This window comes from Balearica regulorum, chromosome 10 (genome assembly GCF_011004875.1).
Source record: "Balearica regulorum gibbericeps isolate bBalReg1 chromosome 10, bBalReg1.pri, whole genome shotgun sequence".
Taxonomy (NCBI): Eukaryota; Metazoa; Chordata; class Aves; order Gruiformes; family Gruidae; genus Balearica; species Balearica regulorum.
This window is the reverse complement of record NC_046193.1, coordinates 7254074-7273365: the sequence shown is the minus strand read 5'-3', so window position 1 is coordinate 7273365 and position 19292 is coordinate 7254074. Positions and strand designations below refer to the sequence as shown.

The window sequence follows — 19292 nt, the reverse complement described above, 5'->3', positions numbered from 1 at the left end:
CTGTGGGTTCCCATTCCTGAGGTCAAACAGAAGGTGCACAGTGAGCAGTCCTTTGCCTGCCTACAGCCGCGGCGGGGTGTTGCCTAACAGAGAGCGTCCTTTGCTGCTTCCTCATCCCCTTTTCTGTCACTCTTTCCTTTCTTGCCTTGAACAAGCCCTACTCAGCAGCGGCTTTGGGGGTGGCCCGACAAGAAGTAGGGAGGACGGTTTGCCAATGTGCGCGTGGCTGGTCTTGCTGCAGAGCAAAGAGGCGGCTGCCCTCGGATACCAGGATGCCCAGGAGAAGTGTGATAGCCAGCTGAAAAGGGAGGAACTGATCCCAATTAACATACAGCATGTGGAATGCTTTGCCCTTTGAGCCCTTTGTCTGTCTATATATGTTTTGTCAGATATATACAATATTTCATTGGGTAGGACAGTTACGTAACTTTTTTCTGTCATTCCACATAAAGAATAGGCTGTTTCTATAGGTAGCTGTTTCCTAAAATCTAAGGAGTGAAGATGCAGCATACTGACACTTATACCTACCTCTTCCAAAACAGATCACCAGAGTAGTTTCAGGGTGGTTGAACCCTTGTGGACCAAAATAATTCAAAGAGCCAGTGTAGAGTATCTGTAGAAAGCAATTTGCTACCGTTAACTACTGTATCCTGTATTTTTGGCTGAGTTCAGGAGCCTGTTATGTGGTGTTGGTTCCTCTCATCCTTTAATCACAGCCGTGAAATGAAAAAGAGCAAAATTATGCTTGTTTCAGAATAATTGACTGTGATTCAATAGCTGCTTCCTCTCGGTGGAAGGTAACTGTCTGGATCTGTGAGAGAAGTGCCAGGTCCCCGTCTCCTCCTTAAAAAGTATCCAGTCGAGGTGTTTGCTTATATCAGTCCTCCTACTAGAATCTGGCCCATCCCCAAAGGAGTCATTAATAGCATTGATAGTTTTCAGAGTCGCTATCAGGAGATGCTGCTGCATATATAAAAAAAAAAAAGTCTTTGTTCTAAACTCCCCCCTTCAACACAGAAAGAATGGTCTTTATTTGCCACAAGGAGCTGCTGTGAGAGTGGATTAGTTAACGTTTCAGCAATGTTTGGAAGTATTTATAGCATTAAACTAATCTTTAGACCGCTCGGTAAAGAGCTGCTATTTCCTCATGGCAGGCTGCATACGTGGGCTGTTGTGGTGATGCAGCCAAAGGGACTTATGATACTTTATTCCCATTAAAAATTGGACCTATGCATTGCCCTGGGTGTTTTTTTTTTTAAATTTCTGCAGTAAAATCATTAGTGGCAGGAGGAGAGATAGGGCTGATAATATGAAATGCAGTTTCTCCCCCCATTCTCGGAGAAACTTGGTGAGAGGGATCAAAGTGAGGTTTCAAGGGGCTGTGGAAGTGCTGCACCATCTAGCCAGGAGGTGAGTAGGTTCCAGCTCTGTTCACTGTCTCCTGCTTTATTTCAGTCTCACCTTGGTAGCCAGGGTTGTGAGGGTGAATTTTAGATGCTGTAGCTAAGCCGATTTCTTCCTTCTGGCAGCAGCGAACTGTTATATCCTTCCCTGCTTCCAGCTGTGTCTTCCCATCTCCTCCCTGGCACAGGTCCTGGTGCTTGGCAGACCTGGTGCTGGGAAGATGCACCTCGATAACCTGTCAGACACAGGTTTGCTGTATTTGGGGAGTGAGTTGGTTCAGTGCAGGGTCTGCTGAGCACCAGAGCCATAGCAGAGGATAAACGGGGGAGCATGAGTGAGGAGACTGGCTCCTTTTGGTGCCAGTGATCCATTAGATTGGTTCAATCTGTGCATCTGTAATTTACATTGAGACTAAAGATTTCTGATCTTCATACGTGTGTTTTCACTTGGAGAAATCTATCATTTTAGGACAGCCAAAGCTGAAAAAGTGCAAAATGAAAAGTTGATTAATTTACTCCCAGCATCTTTAGGACCACTCTTCCAGACAAAAAGCTTCTGGATAAGGCAAAAAGTTTTGCCTTTGGATTTTGATCCTCACCCCAGGTGAGGTGGAAGAAATTCAGTTCCTTGCAGAGCTCATGATGAAAGCAAGCAGCAGAGGAGTTGTTTTGCTGAGATCCAAACCAAGTGAGAAGCTGGGACACAGGGAAGAGAGGAGAGGTGGTCATGCATTTCTATGGCTCTATCTAGGCAATGCTGATACGGAGCTAGCTGAGGAACACAGCCCTGTAGCAAAGTGTTCGTTGGCTTTAACTCTCATAATGTGCTCTATCGATCTCACATTTCTTCTGATTACAGCAGTTTGCCTTTCCTGCTCACAGGGTGCTGAATGCTGGCAGGGTACTTTGTCTAGCTGCCTCAACAACTGGGAGTAGAGGGTAATCCCTGACGTTGCTGGGAGGCTGGAAGAGTAGAAAAAGCAAAGGGAAGCTTGATGATGGGGTCAGAGTTGTTTATTTAACCCAATCCATTGGCATAACGCTGGGAGTCCATAGTTCAGTAAAAGGTTCCCAAGATGATGAAAACTGGAAGCTCCAAGAATAACTATCAGGCATGAAAGGTGCTATTTCATAGTGCTATGATTGTTTATATTTGCTGCTTAAAATGCATACACATCTACACAGCTGGGAGATCTCTAACTCTCCTGGATGGGGGCCTGGAGAAGCTCCACTCCTTCATCTGCAGGACAAACTCTGTGGCTCCCTCAGAGCACCCAAACTCTGTCCCGCAGGCTCTTGTTGTCCTTCTGGGAACGGGGCCTCTCACCTTGCACAACAGCCATTGTGGGTGACTTCAACCGGCCAGGGTTGTTCGTGGTGTGGGAACGGCTGCCGCAAATCCAGTGCAGGTAGGAGTCTGAAAAACAGATGAGATTTGATGGAGAAATGAGGTCACTCCCTCTGCTTTGTCCCACTGTTGTTTGTTCCTATGCCCGGCTGATAGAGGAGACCCGTGCTGTTACTTAGTTACGCAGGACATGACAGAGCCCTTGGCTGGCCCGAGATAGGCAGAAACCCCTCTGACACCCAGCTGAATGTAAGGAATTTGTCAATAAGCTCCCACCTGCCTTGGAGAGCAGATTAGGAGCATCTGCTGAGAACCCTAATTACCCCTTTTCCCTGCCAAATATTCTGTGGTTGTCAGCTCAACACAGGTTTGTCATGGCAGACTCTGAGTCTGTGTGTGCTGACCCTGCTACAAATGAGTAGATGCTAAGGACGCAGTTACATTCCTGCTCCCCACAACGGACATCCCTATGAATCCAATTTTGCTTTTGTTACTGAGCAGTGGATCAAGCGGAAGGAGGTGCAGGGACTTTGAGGAAGACCCATGGCTTTTCCTGATGGCTGAACAGGCTGGAGATGAGCAGGCTGTGAGTTGGATTGGGGCCATTTTGTTTGGACACTTCTACATCGGAGGTAAACCATTGTCGTGTTTCTGCTTAAATAGCTCATTAGTTTTGATGGGAAGAAGGCAGGCAAGCGACCGTCTTGAGCTGGTCTCTTCTAGACTGAGCCAAGACACTGTCTTGGGAATGGTGACCCTGAGACTGCTATTCTCTTCTGCCCCAGGAGAAAGAGGCTTTCCATTTCAGTAGTAAAATGCTTGTTTCCTACGTAGGATCAAGTAATGCAAAACCCCACAGCATTGCAGTGCAGCGGGTGTCCTGCTTTTTTCTCAGATATAAGCATTTTTTCAATGATTTTTTTCTTTCTTTCTTTCTTTCTTTCCCTACCTTCTTTCCTCTAACTCTGAATCCTTCTAAAACATATCTAATATCTCCTGGAATGTCACATTTCTGAGCGTGATTCTTACAGTTCTTGTGTACAGGATTTTCTTCCCGTCTTTGTGAAGTCCTCTTTGTTAGAATGAAATGCAGAAGAGCCAGATGGTTTGGCCAGAGTCCAGTTACCTAAGAAACATAGCACCAGGACCCTATCAGAAGCTGTTTCCTCTAAAGATCAGGCTCAGCCTGCTTTGTTCTAATAACCGGCTTAGAGTCAACATTGAACTGTCAATACCTATTTTTTCCTCCCATAATTAATCTACAAGGTTCAGCCTAGAATCAATATAAATAACCTCATGGCTCTTTATTTTTTTTTTTTTTTTTTTATTCCTCAAATAATGTTTCTCCACATGACTCCTCCTTCAGAGGTGTGTTGAATCATGCATGCTTTTTTCTCCAGTAATGCTGTAGTGGAAATTTTTATGGTTTCTTGCTCTCTCTGGCCCAAAGTGTCTGGATTGTCTGTACATGTGGGGAAGCTGGAGAAGCTCTGACACCTCTGGTGCCTTTGGAGCTCCTGTAGCTTCTACAGTTGTTCTGCCCTTTGGGAATAGATGGATGGATGGGGGATGAGGTGTGTGCTGCTTAGGTGTTGGCCTATATATCTGCTGTGTGCTGACATGCAGAAGTTATATATATATGATGTTTGTAACATGAAGCTGGGGAGCTTCATGCTATAGGTTTATTTCCCTAAAAGGACTAAAACTCATACAGTCACTGGGTCCCTGCTGTGAAGGGACGTGGGTGTATTGAGTCATTCAGTGCATGTGAAGTGGGTTGGGCAGATCTCTCCAAGGCCATCCTGCTCTGAAAGATGGCACCGACCACTTTGCTGAGAGAAGTAGATTCTTCTGCTGGGAAAACCTTTCATTTGTTTCTTTTTTCCTTAGCGTGTTTGAGGTAACATCTCTATTCAGATGTGAATCAAAATCTTAGTTTTTCTTCAGCAGAAAATCTAAGGGAACGTTTGGGTTAATTCATTGGAGACATTCTTGGTTCGTTTCAAATACTTCTCATGTTCTCTGTCTTTCAGATTGAAGTATTCTACATTTTGAACCAGATTTTTTTTTTAAGTTAGAAAACATTCACTTAAGATCAAATATAAAGTGGGAAAAAAATAAAGCAACGTTGGGACGTCCGTCTTCATCTCAGAGGGGGATGGCAGAGTGGCAAAGAAACATACATGACTGTGATCCCATGTGACAGGCAAAAAATTATTCCAGTGGCAATACCCATCAGCATCCTTCTGACATGGAGGATATGATTTAGCAACTGCTTAGTATCATGCTCTAAGCTGAGTGCTCTGGTATATCCATTGATTTTTGGTAGTGAGATAAGAGCAGATTTTTCTTTCTGAACAAGGCTCCAATTGTGAGCCGTAAGGCTGCATAGAAATCTGGCCCCGTTGACTTCTGCAGCGTGACCTTGTCATTGGCAGAGCCTTAACTCTAAGGCATCCTTCCCTCTTCAGAGTTTGTATGTCACAGAGCCTTTTTTTTTTTGTCCAAGATTGCTCTTGCACAATCGCTTCACTAAAGTAGCGTATCAAAATAATCGAGTGAAATTGGACGCTCCCTCTGCAGATGTAAAATTTATTGTCCGCTCGTGCCTTTGCGCTGAAGTTAGGATCTTGGGTTTTAAAAACCCTCCTTCTCCTGGCTATGTGGGAGTTTCCCCTAAAGATGTGGAATGTTTACTGCATACCAATGGCAAGACATTATGCAGACACGAGGCTCACGACACCTACAATTTCTAAACCGCATGTGGCCTGTGTGGATTTCCTTGTGCTGAATTCACATGGAAACACAAACACATGTGGCATTTTTGTTGCTTTTCTAGGAAATCACTGAGCACAGCCCTGCAAAATAATACTTCCTACTGTTAGATCCCCTGTGTGTGGGGGAAGGTACTGCCTTTGTGTCCCGGGCTGTTAGAGCCGCATGCCAAGGCTCATGAGTCATTCACCCCAGTGTCTGGCTTTCCAGGAAGGCAAATCCCAATTTTAGAACCTATCAGGGACCGAAGAGCGCCATGGGGAAATAATAAAGGAAAGGTCATCGAATGTTATCAGAACTGGAGGTTTCCAATGGGGATCACGCCAGGAAATGCGTGATTAGAAATAAGAGAAACTGTGTTGTGTCAAGACAGCTGGAATAAAGCCAGCAGGATATGAAGTGGCTTCAGCCTGCTGTAAGGAGGGGCAAAGTGAGCTGGCAAGGCATGAGAAGAGGGGAGTTTGGGGGGAAAAAAATGTGAGAAATTAATAGCTGGCATCTTGCTACGTGTGTTTGATAGCACTGTACAGCTACCAACTGTTCAGTCATCGCATGGGTGATGTGAAGGGAAGGGACATCTCTTTTGACTCAGTTGCTGCCAGGTGCATATCAGCGCATGTTGATGTTCCTCAGAGCTTTCTGATCTGCAGTCAGGATCTCTCAGGTTGGCACCCAGTGAGGTGGTGCTGCATGGTCTTTGAGGGAGATGTGTGCGAGTGGCAGGACAGATTGTTGATGCAGGGAGATCTTCGCTCTGTACTGGTATCATCAGCCTTCTGCCTTTCTGATGAGGGAGATGTCTTCTCTTTCCCACTTACAATCAGTGCAGCTTATAAACAAATCAGTTCTCAGGGAAAGCAAAAATCCTTTGATTACTTTGATGTATATAGCAAGAACAAGAACGCTTCACTTCAGTGTCCTACCCAAATTGTGTTGTATCCTCAGCTGTTTTGTTTGATTACTTGCATAATTCTTTCTTTGGATATATTGAGCAAAATACATGTGCGCTACCAGCAGCTGAAGGACTCCACCCCAGGGATGGCTCCATTTCAGTGGTGAAAGCACACTGGAATGTGCTTCTCATCTAAACGTTAACCCCACTTAACCTGAAAAAAACCCCACCAAAACCACTCCAAGTTTGTCCTGTTTGAGAACTAGCCTGCTTTTCTGTAACAGAGGGACTGATGTGTTCTGTTTGTGTCTCTGCTGACCCACCTCAACTGTTTGACAGAGCTAGAAGCCATATTATGTTCGATTTGGGTCTGGAGGAAAATACATGTAAGAGGGAGAGGCAATTTACTTCCCTTCTCAAAAACTCCACTTCTGAAAAGCTTACTGAAGATGTAGACTTTGTATGATTGATGTCTTGGTCATGCAAGCAGTCTCGTGTCTTTCATGGCCTTTCCTATGGCCTTAGCAACTTCAGCAGTCTGCTTCTAGTTGGATCTCCTTTTCCTTGGTGTGCCCTTAGCCTCCTTTGCTTAATGTTCACTTTTAGCCCTGGTATCATGTCTCCTATAACTGTCCTCTAGTGTTGCATGCACAGAGATGCTTCCTAACAAGAAACCTAAAAAGCCCAACTCCTACTCAAATGACTTCCTACTCAAACCAGGAGTAATGCTCTGCAGACTTGGTACCTACAGCAGAATTTCAGCCATCACCCTTAGTGACTTCAATGTGTTAATGACTTGTATCACAAGACTTTGGTAATATTTTCTTGTTGTGACACTGGCTATGTGCAAGCAGTTGGTGCATGGTTTGTGATACCCCTAAAAATCTCCTGGTAAGGAACCATGTCCCTCTGGAACCTAAGTTCCTCTGGAGAACAAATGCATTAATGTGGCCAGACGTGTCTCAGGACTTGGTTGCTCCTGTGTGCTATTTGGGCACAGGTATTTCACTGGTAGAAGTGATGTGAGTTACCAGGTGGGGTTGTTTCATGGTTATATCACCTGGGAAGAATATGAGAGATTTTCCCAAGAGACTCACGATCCAAAGAGGCCCACTGATTATGTCAGTCCAGATTGTCATGTCTCTTGTGGTTACCTTCTACACTTTGTTCCCATTGCTACTAAAAGCACTTAAAACTCTGAATTGCTGGATTGGCACATTACTGGTTTTAAAAAGTACATGAAGGGTCTTTCGCTAAGTGGAACAGTTTCTCCACCTCATTTGACTTGAGCTGTGCTCTCCATCACCTGCGGTAGTGACAAAGTACTGACACCGCTGACGGCTCTGGACATATATCAGGACAACTTAAGTAGTTTCCTGTGAATGACTTTAGAAAACATTATTGATTCTTTTATTCATTGTATTTGGAATTTTTTTTCTGGTACTGTTATTCTGGAAACACTAGCTTTTAGGCATGTTGAAGAAGCTTTCATCCAGCATTTACATCTGATTTGAGAAAGGGCTTGAGACAGAGTTGAAGGACACCAAGCTCCTTGCTATGGCCACAAACAGTTGATAGCAACCAAAAAAACATAAGGAATGCCGGTGTGCGAAGTTGTCACTGTTCACAGAAGCAAGAAAAACAGGAAGACCCTAATAAGGATATGAAGGGAGAAGGAAAAAAACATTAAATGGGGGCTTGAATTGGTGGCATAAATTTTTCCAGTGAGCTATTAACTTTGTTAACAAACTAGACTTGATTCCTAAACAGGACGCATAGTCTAACCAAAACACTGTGGAAATCAGATACTTCAACATTGGAAAGCCAACATCATCTTAAAATGCACCATCTGATTAGGGGACAGCAACAATTTATTCCCAGGGAAATCCATTTAATTAGTTGGAAGGAGTCAGGATGTTTGATCTTCCAAGAAAGAGACGCTTCCAAGGGCTGGTAAAAATGAATTCAGGAGAGGGATTTTGCGAGGTGTTCGCAATGCATCTGTTCGCTCAAACTTGTAAAAAATCATTATGGTGTTCAATTCTCTTGCGAGTCTCTGAATGTAATGAGTGCTCATTCCAGTAAGTGTTTCAGGTTCACATTTCATCTGCAGTCAGCCCAATTTTTTTTCCTATCCAGCTCCTTCAGTTGCCAGCAAACTGAGAAAGATGACTCAAAATCAGCTCAGAGCTAGCACAGCTCAGTGGGGAACCTGCACATCAGCTGTTATCCACAGTAACACCGTGGTCATGGACTCTGTGCAGTGTGATTTCAGGGAAGGAGGATTCCCTCTTCCTCTAACAATGCTGGTGGTTGTGGAGATCCATTTTCACAGCTGCAACTGGTGTTTGGTTCCTGTGAAGATGGACGATTTGGCACTTCTTCCAAATTCCCCTCCTTTCTGCGCCCAGCACTCCTCTCTGCTTATTGCCAGAGCAGCCAGCACTGGTTTTGCATTGCCAGCTGTGTTCTGCGTTGTGTGAAAGCAGCAACTTGATCCACAGGAGGAGACTTCCATCCCAAAGGGTGCATGCGATTTCCATGTACACATTAATGTACAGATGTGGCACAAAACCTGATTTCAAGAAGCCTGGGACAAGGGTCATACTTAGACAGCAACTTAAAAATGAAAAAATTTTCTTCAGGCCACCTCTTCTGCCCTCCCTTGCAGTGCTTTAATGAGTACGATGTAGAAATGCCTACTCTTTTACATCTCATTATTAGAATTTTGATTCAAATTCATTGTTTTATTAATTGATTCAACCTTGGATATCTGAAGAGGGTGAACTACCTGTTTCATGGACACAGGATAATAGATTTTTAGTGTCATTGCATCATAACAACAAAAAAAACAAAAACAAAAAACAAACCAAAAGCAGCCCCACAAACAACCAAATAACAAAATCTACCAGTATAGTATATCCACAACAGTGTTATGTGCAGAAGTTGTTGCATGAATGGGTGGAAGCTGAGACAATTTTGGGGTAGATGATGACAGATAAACTAGGGGGCACCAAGTAATTTGAAATGCCCCTGCTTTCCTCTTCCACATAAAGCTCCAGCTCTTCATCCACCTCTTCCTCATGTTAAATGCTCTCCCTTTGATTGGGAAGTAGCTCCCTGAGGATTTCCAGGAGGAAGGAAGGGACAACTAATAACAGTGTTAAACCTGACCTTCTGTGTGTGTGTGCCCAAGTCCGCTTTCCCCAAAGCGGTGCATAAATTAACATTCTCGCAATAATACTGAGCCTGTTTAATTTTCTGTTTGACTAGAAACGTTGAGAAAATGTCATGATATTTGATTTCATCTTTGTCTATTTTTTGCTCCTGCTGAATGAAGCTCATTGGACTCTCGAGACCCTGGCGCGCACAGCACATAAAGGGCCAGTGTCCCTCAGGCATGCGCTCCTCGGCCACGCAGGAAGTATTGGGGTTTATATTTGAAGCCTGGCTGAGGTTCCCTAATGGCTGTTAATCCACTGGTTTCTTTGACTACATCCTGTGCCAGACGTGGTCCCACCTCAGAAGTTTTGGAGTTTCTGCTTGCTTCACATAAGGTTCAAAAATGTGTAGGAGCAGGAGGCTTCATACCAGACTGAGCGTGCAAGAGTGGGGTGGATTGGAGGAGTGACTACAACAGCTAAATTTTCCTTGCCGAAATAGTGAAAAGTTGAAAGTACTTTCAAGCATTTAAATGGGCGAGCCACTTTGAGGGAAGAGGAGCTCTAGCCCAAAGTGGCTTTAGCGTAAGAGGCGGCAGAGGAAGTTAAGAAAAGTTTAAGGGTGGGCTGAGCAGATCTGCTGCTGGTGGTTGTTGTAGCTTCGCTGAAAGCTGTGGGAATTCATGCCAGATGGAGACATGGCCTTGAGCACTGTTGATACAAGGAATGGTTTCCCAGGAGAAAGGATGAAAAACTTTAACCTGGAGAGATAGCCTGACACATTGCTATCGTAATGAATCCTAAAAATAGAAAGTTTGGGAAGGAAATGAACCTTTTGTTCACAATCATCCTTCCCTTTCCTCAAGGTTGTTGAAGAGTGCTCTTCCCCCATGCTGCTCCCATGGTTGCAATCCCATGGAAAGCCTGTCCCAGTGAGGCATTTGTCCTTACAGTCTTGCAACTGTTCTCTTTGTGCTCACCTCATCTATCCCCTTTCCCCGTGGCTTCAGCTAGTCTCGTTCACTCTGTATTTGTTTTTTTGAAGTGCTGGAATAAGTGAAAGAACAGGTTTTGGCAGGTTTTTTTTTCCCCTGAAGACCTTGGGAGACTGCCTGCGTGTGCTGCAGGGCTGGCAACCACCCGTGCCCCCTCGTGCAGGGGCTGGTGTGCAGGAAGACATGCAGACCACGTGGCTGCAGCCCCGTGTTTGACCAAGGATGTGATACTTTAGTGATAGAGCAGCACTGAAGGCAGTGTGATTAACCATCACCCGCGCACAGAGGGGCCACTGAGCACGAGAGGTGATACGTTATTTCTTCACCCCACCTACCGCTCCTTCCTGAGGGACCCCACGCACAATGTCCAAACCCCGCTTGGTAATCTCTCCCAAAAGGAATTGTGTCATTTCCAAAGAAAAGGGCCTTGCAAAGAGAAACAAGATGGGGTGGGGAGGGGGAGAAGAATACGGGGTCAGTGGAGAAAGGTGATTTGGGAAATGAGTAAGGAAGCTGGCAGAGCATGGGGAAGTTTCTAACAAAAGGCCTCCAGTCAGGCGCTTCAGGAGGAACAAGTTGGTGTTGTCTGGGCACCCCTGAGCCATGATACCAGGTGAGAGAAGCAGCAGTGTAGACAAGGGGCTGGTTTGCAATTCCTAGGGACAGTGTTGTAGAACTGTTCAGGACCTGCAGAGGAACCTGAAGGAGAAGTACAGGAGAGCTCGCGGTGATGTAGACTTGAGTAGGCATAAATGTCAGTGGCTGTCATTTTAAGCACATCTTTAGAGGGAACAGCTAAGCGGGGCAGAGAAGCAGCTTACCTGAAAGCATTTCAGAAAGGCATTCGCGGCTTATCTGGTGTTGCTTCAGGAGGAACTGCGTGTCCTGTGCTGGTGCTTAGGTGCAGTCTGAGCTGGAGAGCCTGCAGATGGGTGCTGTGGGGACAACCAGTCCTCTGACAACACGCGTCCTGCCTTGCGTTACTGCTGGCTGGCAGAGGGCTTCAAAAGCTCACAGGGTTCAGCCTGTTAAAGACCAAATGTGGAGGTGATTGTGCCAGCACAAACTTTTCACTCCTGTAAATTTTAAGTGATTGGATTTTTGCAGAACGCTTACTCCTCTTAGCTGCAGTTGTTGGACCTGAAGTTGAAACGTAGGAGTTGAAACATATGCAGGGAAGATGTTGGCCCATATTAAATGTGATAAACACGAGATCCTTTGTTGCAGTAAATCAATTAATCAAGACTGTTGTGGTAGAAACCCCAGTGAGTCACTAGTAGCTCATGGCCCCCAAGCGAGAGCTCTCGGTGATCCTGGGCCTTTCAGACAACGGATGTGGTACGGCCTCCTCAGTTTCTCAATGTGATTTTCACGGATTCTGCACATCTCAGGGCTTAATCCCAAAGTGGAAGCAAAGTGGGACTGATCAGAGATCATTAATGTTTTAGTAAGAGCTGCCAAAGAGGAAAAATAGTTGTGAGCTTGCTGGGTAAATGGCAGAAGCTGTTTTCAGCTCCTGTGTCTCAGTGCTGTGCTGCTGTGTCTGCTGGCCAACAATTGCCCGTAAGCACCTCTGCCCTCACTGGGGAAAGCCTTGTTAGCAGAGTCTTCTGCAGTCAATTTGCAGCCACCATGAAACTGTAGTAGCCAATACCTCTGAGTCTCCGAAGAGATGCTGTGGGGTGTTACGGTCCTGCCCAAAATCTCCCTTCAAGCTGCCCTAGCAAAGCAGTGGTTTCCTGGAAGCCAGGGGCCCCTTGTGTCATGGGGCAGCGACCAGCTTGTGGCCTGGTAGTTGGGATTTGTGGTGCCTTGGAAATGGCTGGGAAATGAGGGATGGCCCTCTAGGACGCGCCAAGTCAGCACCTTACAGTGTGTTAAAAACAGTGACGTGCTTGGCCTTTGTTTGGAGGTTTGTTAAAACTGTAGGACAGGTTAGATGCATTTTTTTGACCAGGATTTTGAAGTTCAATGCCTGTAATAATGTGTGCAAAATCTATTGTTCCTGGTGCAATGTGAAACTTCCTGCGGGCTTAAAAGCAAAGTCTGTGACCGCTCTCCCAAGGAGCAGGAACATGTATGTGTGTAAATCAGGAGACTTGAGATTAGCGGGGTCTCCAAAAAGGTATTTTAGTAGCTGGGCTTCCTTTTGGCATTTCTATTAACATATCTGAGCGTGGACTCTTCATCACACTGTTTCATTCCTGCCAAGAAAACACAGATATGTTTGGCGGGGGCGTCCCCTTCTGTGTCTCTGTCTACACACGTATATGGTACTTAGCAGTCACTGCTCATCAGCACTTGTGTTTTGAGACTCCGTCTGACAGTGGCCATCCAGGCTGGGCAGAGCACACGGGGAAGGATAGCCCTGCTCCAAGGGGCTCGTGCTCTTACCAGGCAAGTTGACCAGTGAGACATGAATTTTTTTTTTTTTTTTTCCCTTTTCTCCTACAGAAGCGCTAATTGTGTGGCTGGCTGGGAGCATGCAGGAACAGCAGCATTGGCAGTGGAAGGGAAACCCAGATCTCCCAAGTATCAGACCGGCAGCTCCCCCAAGGATCACTGGCTTTGCTCTGGTTGCTGCATGATGTTCAACTCTTCCTGAAGTGGAACCTGTGCTTGATGCAGCCGATGGGAAAACCCCAGCATTTTGGAGGTGAGTGGCTCAACCGTGCTTTTCTTCTCAATGTTTCCTTCTAAGTAACTCTGGATATTTAGGACTTTTCGTCTGTGAGATTGAATTTCAGCTTTAAAAGATTATTTGAAATCACCTGTTTTTTCCTACAAATTAACTGTGAAACTATGTTTACAATTAGACACTGGATGGCTCTGAGAGGTTATTAAGAATTACCTGCCACCACAAATAACATCCAGAAAATGAGTGAAATTCTGGCATTTTCCATAGCTCTGTGTGCAAAGCCAGTAGCAGAATCAACCTGTTAATTAAACCTTGTTGACCTCAGGAAAAGAATGTGAATTCAACTTGATAACATCATTTCTTTGATGGGTTTCTGTTTTGTCTGAACTTGAGCCTTGCTGAAGTTTGCACCATTGCTGTACCTGGTGCAGCAGAATCAGTAGCAGGTGGCCTCTGCATGCAGACAGGTCTCCTGGTTGCATGTAGCTGCAGGGAAGACTTCAACCCACTTGTGCATCTGAGGGTACCATTTTCACATGGATGCTGCTAGCTACCCTGGCACTGCTTCTCTCTTGCATTCATGTGGTTTTGGTAAAAGCTTTTTTCCCATTGCTGGCTCAGAGTACTTTTGCTCGTGGCGATTTTCATATTGTTTGAGTGGTTACTCACCCACCATGTAAATATCTGTATGTTTGAGTCAGGATTGAAGCCTCTAGGAAGAGAGGAAAAAAGACACACGCCATGCCGCAACGAACCCTGATGTCTATGTGCTATTGGTGGCAACAGTCTTTATATGACACGGTATTGGGTAATCGTAAACAGCTTTTGTTTCATTGGGGTGTCTCTGTCCCATATTAACACCCCCCTCTGCCACAGAAAATCAATGTTTTAAGCTGAAAACCATATGGAGACTCAGAAATATTTTTTTTGATGGTGATGTAAAAAACCCACAAGCAGGAAGTAAAGTTTTTCCCCTCTGCCATAGACTACCAGCAGTTCCTAGGGTGGAGAGTTTCTGAAGGGTCAGCTCTGCTCAGAGTGCTGAGAAGCAGATGGCTCGGCTTCATGGGCTGCACGCATTGGGAGTGATCGTGGCTCAGTCATTTATGACACTTGGTCCCTTGAGGTTGTTTGGCAACAGTGTTATTAAAAATATATTTCTGGAAGTTGTGTGTGAAACTGCTGAAAGATATCGCAGGTGTTGGACACAGGCATATGAAGCAACAAAACTCCAGGGCTCTGGTTTAACATCAAGCCTGTGCTGCTACTGGCCCTTGTGGCAAGATGTATTTTGGCCATGCGCTGTAGACAACAGTTGTGCGTGGTGAACCATGAGGGTCTGGTGAGCTATCTAGGGGTGAGAAATCCACCACACGTTTGGCAATGCAACATTACAGGCTTTGTGTCTGAATCCCCTCTTTGGAGGGAATTCAGTAATAATGGAAACAGAAAACGATGGGAGGAAGGAGCCTCTGCAGATCCATGTTAGTGCCAATGGTAGGGACCTTTCACTGCTCAGGACTGATGCTGCTGAGAAGACTGTGGAGTCTGGGAGCAAGGCCCGAGGCTCTGTGCCAAGAGGGAAGAGCAGGTCTCTAAATTCGGGTGCTATGTTTTCTGCTGGATAACCAGAACCCTGTCCTTGAAGAACCTGCAGCAGCCAGTGGGAGGGAGCAGCAGGGAGGAAGGCCTTGCATGGCAATACATCTCTGGGGCTCTGTTGTGGCCTCGGTGTGCCTTGGTGATAGGAACTGAGGGTCTCTCACCAGTCCCTTCCCCAGAATGAGCTACCTGTCTGGCTCACAAATGCTCTACATGACCTGGTAATGAGGCAGATGGCAGGGGAGGTGTAGGAGGAGTTGCTGGTAGGAGTCCCCACTCAGGGCCATATCAACTACCACCATTGGGATAATGTGACAGTGATGACCTGCCATAGTGTTTGGGTAGCGCCTAGCACCATGGAGACATGATCCATGTCCAGGCCTCCTACAGCGATGCACATAAATAACAGTGATTTAATGGAGAGTTACTGCGCTGAGTGGTCCAAGGAGCCCTTATCGCTGCAGCTGAATGGAGTCTTACAGATGACAATTCATAAATTCTGAGTTATTTACTGCATGCAACCTGTGCCAAGCAGTAAATCTTATTTTCATTTACCCAAAGTTAACTTCTTTTTAGAAACAATACCGTTGCCCATGAACCTTTTGGAAGATGTATCGGTTTGTGAACTCGTGGCTAATGGATGGTTTGGATGGGTTCCAAGACATCAGGAAATCAGTTGTGCCCATTCTGGCTAAGCTTGAAAAAAAAGTCAGTGTTCAGTAACACTATCCAGAGGCAAGTAGAAAGATGAAGCTACAGACAAGCAAGAAGAAAACATCCTCTCCCGCTGTGCATTACTTACCTCTAGACTGGGCTGTGTGATCAAGCCAGAGAGGTGCTGTGCTGGATGTTGGAGGGGTTATTGCACAGAGCAGGACACCCTCCAGCAGGGTGTAGTGATTTGGGAAAACAAATTGGTCAAATTGTTGTAATGCTTTGATGCCACAAGGTAGGAAGGGGTTAGAGACTTCAGGCTTAAGGACACAGAAGCATATTTGCACATGTGAGTTGTATTTGTAGAAAAGCATCTTCCTTGACTACCAGATTGCTTTGCTCCTGTCAAAGTCAAGGGCAGTGTTCCTATGGACTGCAGTAGGAAAGGGCAATAACTTCTATATGCAAATAATTTTATCTGGAAACTGGATATATCAGGAGATTTAAAATTTAAAGACCCTGTTCTTAGATCTTTTGCACCAATAACTTGCCATGAAACAAAACCAAGGCTGCTCCCTGTGCCTGTGGTGCTTACAGATTGCAGGCAAGTACTTTCTTTAAACTCCGTTCTCTGAAATAATATCCTTTGCAAGATCTGTTTCATTCTGTATGGGAAATGAAATTTGTTGCGAGCATGGCCACTTTGCTTTATGGAGCTAAATGGATTGAGTGTGGCTATCTGCCTGATGTACTTACTCCTCGTGCGTAATGGGGTCTTCTGACAATGTCAAAAAGAGGTAAGAGAAGAAACGCAAACCACTTGTGTTTTGTACCCCTGTGGATAAAGCAGGACATGATGAACCCATTTCATTCTCAACATGAATGCAGACTTAAAGCATATTGCTTGGTGTGTGTTTTTCTTTTTTCCTAAAAGCCAGTAGTGTGGGTTTTCTTTCTGCACTTGGGAAATATGTGTCATAGATGAGTGATCCCACCAGATAATGTTGTCACTAGCACTTATGTCAAACTGGACTCTTGCAAGTTGTCCTTGCAGCAGTCCCTAGGGCTTCGTGTGGCGGCTAATGAAGTGCCAAGTGAACTGATAAGTGCCTCTTTCACAGCCAGGCTGACAAAATGAGGCAAAAGGGTATGTTTGTGCAGAAGCATGTTTCTGCACCCTGTGATCCCTCCAAGAGTTTGGGAAGGATTTGTTCAGTAGTTCTAACTGGGGAAAAAATGGGTGCCCGATGGCTTGAAGATGAACATACTTGCATCTTATTTGGTGTTTCAGTGATCTCATTCAGAATATGAAACTCATAGGTCTTTTTCCTTTTATTGCTGGAAAGAGTTTAAGCTTGAATCTTTTTTTGCTTCGTATTTGTGGAGATTTGTGGATTGCAGACCCCAGGAGAGCACTTCCTTCCTTCCAGAGCTCTAGTGATCTCATCTTTCTGAATCTCTGTTTTCTTTCCCATTCTTTGTGTACCATGTCTATATGGGCTTCAAACCCTCAGCGGTTTGCTCAGGTTTCTATAGTCTTATATACCATAATCTTCTCAGTAGTTACATTGAAACCTCTCTTGTTTCAAGTATCGCCAAGTGTGAATTACAACCCAGAAGCATGTGAATAGACCCAGTATCTAGAAAGAGGCAATTTTTGATACACCACAAGCAGCAAAGTAGACTTGCATCAGTGGAGTTCCTCGTAATACAACTACTAATGGTCTCAGTACAGATCCAAGTGGATTAGAGATCTATTAACAGAGATACTGAGGTTATGGTGAGCATGAAGTATGAATGATCTTCTCCAACCCTACCTAGAAACCCTGCTACTTTGGGCTGTTGTGCAGTCATGTCCCACATGGTAGAATTTCCTGTCTAGCTTGGAGATGTAGCTGAAAGAAAAAATCTGACCGAGTGTCACTGTTCAAACTTAGACAGCCTCTCCTCTGTCCTGGGAAGAATAAATCAGCTCCCAAGGAAGGTATGAATGGCTGAGCCTGAGCTTGTGCACCCTGCTGGGTCCTACCACCTTGGAGGCACATCCTGGAGGTCTGCTCTGCCTCTCTGCTCTGCCAGAGGAGAAAATTGCCACCAGGCAGCCTTGTCCAAGTGACTTCCGTCTGTCAGACAGTACAAATACATTTTCCCTGGGCCGACAATTTCTGAGAATTCATCAGTGCGGTCGTTAGAGGGGGTTTCACCCCTTCACGTGTGGTTTTGCAGTCATTGTTTCAAATGAGCTCAGCCCTGAGTCATTTAGGATTTCTTCAGAGCATTTGTGTCCCAATGGCCTGGCAGGCATGCGGGGCGTTGTTGCTCCTGGGTGCAGTGCAATCAATCTCTCTTTCCACGCTCCTGCTGTTGTGTGTGCTAAAGTTGTGTCCTGAGGCCATGCACTCAGTCGAGACCCCCACCTCATGACAGGCACTGTCCCAGCAAATGGAGTTTAGTGGGGTTTTTTCCAGAAATGATTCTAATAAGGAAGGATAAGACAAAGGGGAATGTGTCATTTCTCCATTATAGATGGCAAAAGGAGGAGAATACCTCTCTTGTTAGAGTTGTGCTCAGCTGTCTTAGTGGAAACAATTCGTACACTGACGGCATGGGTTACACTGACAGAAAGTATTTTTATCACTTCAGCTTGGTCTCCTTCCAGTGCAAGAAAAGGTGTAGCAGCAGGGACAGCCTGACTGCACTACAGGCAGACAAGGTTGTGCTGAATGAGTTGAACCTCTGTTGGAGGAGTACACTTTTTCACCCGAAACGAAGACCCAAAATGCTTTTCCCATCCCACACAGGAAGGTGAGGGCAGCACCGTTGTCCTAACCCCCCTCCTTCCTTTCCCTGCCGGCTGACGAGTTTCACTGGGCTCAGTTTTCACACCAAAGTAAATTAAAGCTAAAGAAAACACAACAGCAGGGAAAAGTCCCATCATCTCACAGTATGGATCCCCTGTAGAGAGATATTTTCGACAATTCTGTTTCTTTATTTCCTAATTAGAAATAATGATGTGTTTTTTTCGGGTCAAGACGACCTCCTTTGCTGTGAAATATTAGACCGATTTTGACAGTGTAACTAAAAATAGGCGTGCGCACACACATGTGTATGCGTGCACATGCACTAGCGGGAATAAACATGCAATGCTCTTTGCTTAATTATGAACATATTTTCCTCTGAGGGGGAGGGGAAAGTGCCTTTGCCTCCAGTTAGTTGTTTTTCAAGTAAATAGAGAGAAGGAGTTTTCTGAAGAACAGATGGTCTGGAATGAGGAATAGAAATATTTTCAGTCAAAGAGGGGCCGGATGATGTAATAAGCCACAGGAACAAAGTTCAGTTATTTTATGCTCTCATCCAGACCTCAGAGCAAAAATGCCTCTGTTGTTAATTTCAGATTCATCTGCTTTTGAAGGCTGTCTCTGTCTTTAAATGCTATTATATACACACGGAGCTAAACTGAGCAAATAGCGATTGCGCAATGATGGAAGAATATATTTGTCAGCACTTGGAAGCGTTTGGGTAGTGTTTGCAATGCAGATGATGGGCCAGATATGCATTTGATTATTCTGGAGGGAAAAGGATGTACCTTGAGTAACCTTAATGGAGGTCCTCAAAATTTGCATCTGCCTGACTGAAGTAAAGTTGGCATTTGAGGGCTCAACAGCTGCTCACAAATACTTCTAGAAGTATGGCTAGCTCTTATGCTGGTGACTAAACTCTTTTCCCGCTCCACTTACTTGCATGGCTCCTACTGATGAGGGCTTAGGTCCCCACCTTGCGCTGTTAGGCACCTCTTCATGCTTCCATGAGCAAACCAGGGAGAA

The 19292-nt window shown here is 45.2% G+C and overlaps 1 protein-coding gene across 1 annotated transcript in view; it reads left to right on the top strand.

Moving 5' to 3' along the window:
• The window catches only part of LOC142603124 (uncharacterized), a 342240-nt gene that overhangs the window by 191275 nt on the left and 131673 nt on the right, over window positions 1–19292 (top strand). Inside the window, exon 12 of the mRNA XM_075761903.1 lies at window positions 13029–13230. The gene's annotated coding sequence lies outside the window, so the exon portion shown is untranslated. The remainder of the gene's footprint in view (window positions 1–13028; window positions 13231–19292) is intronic.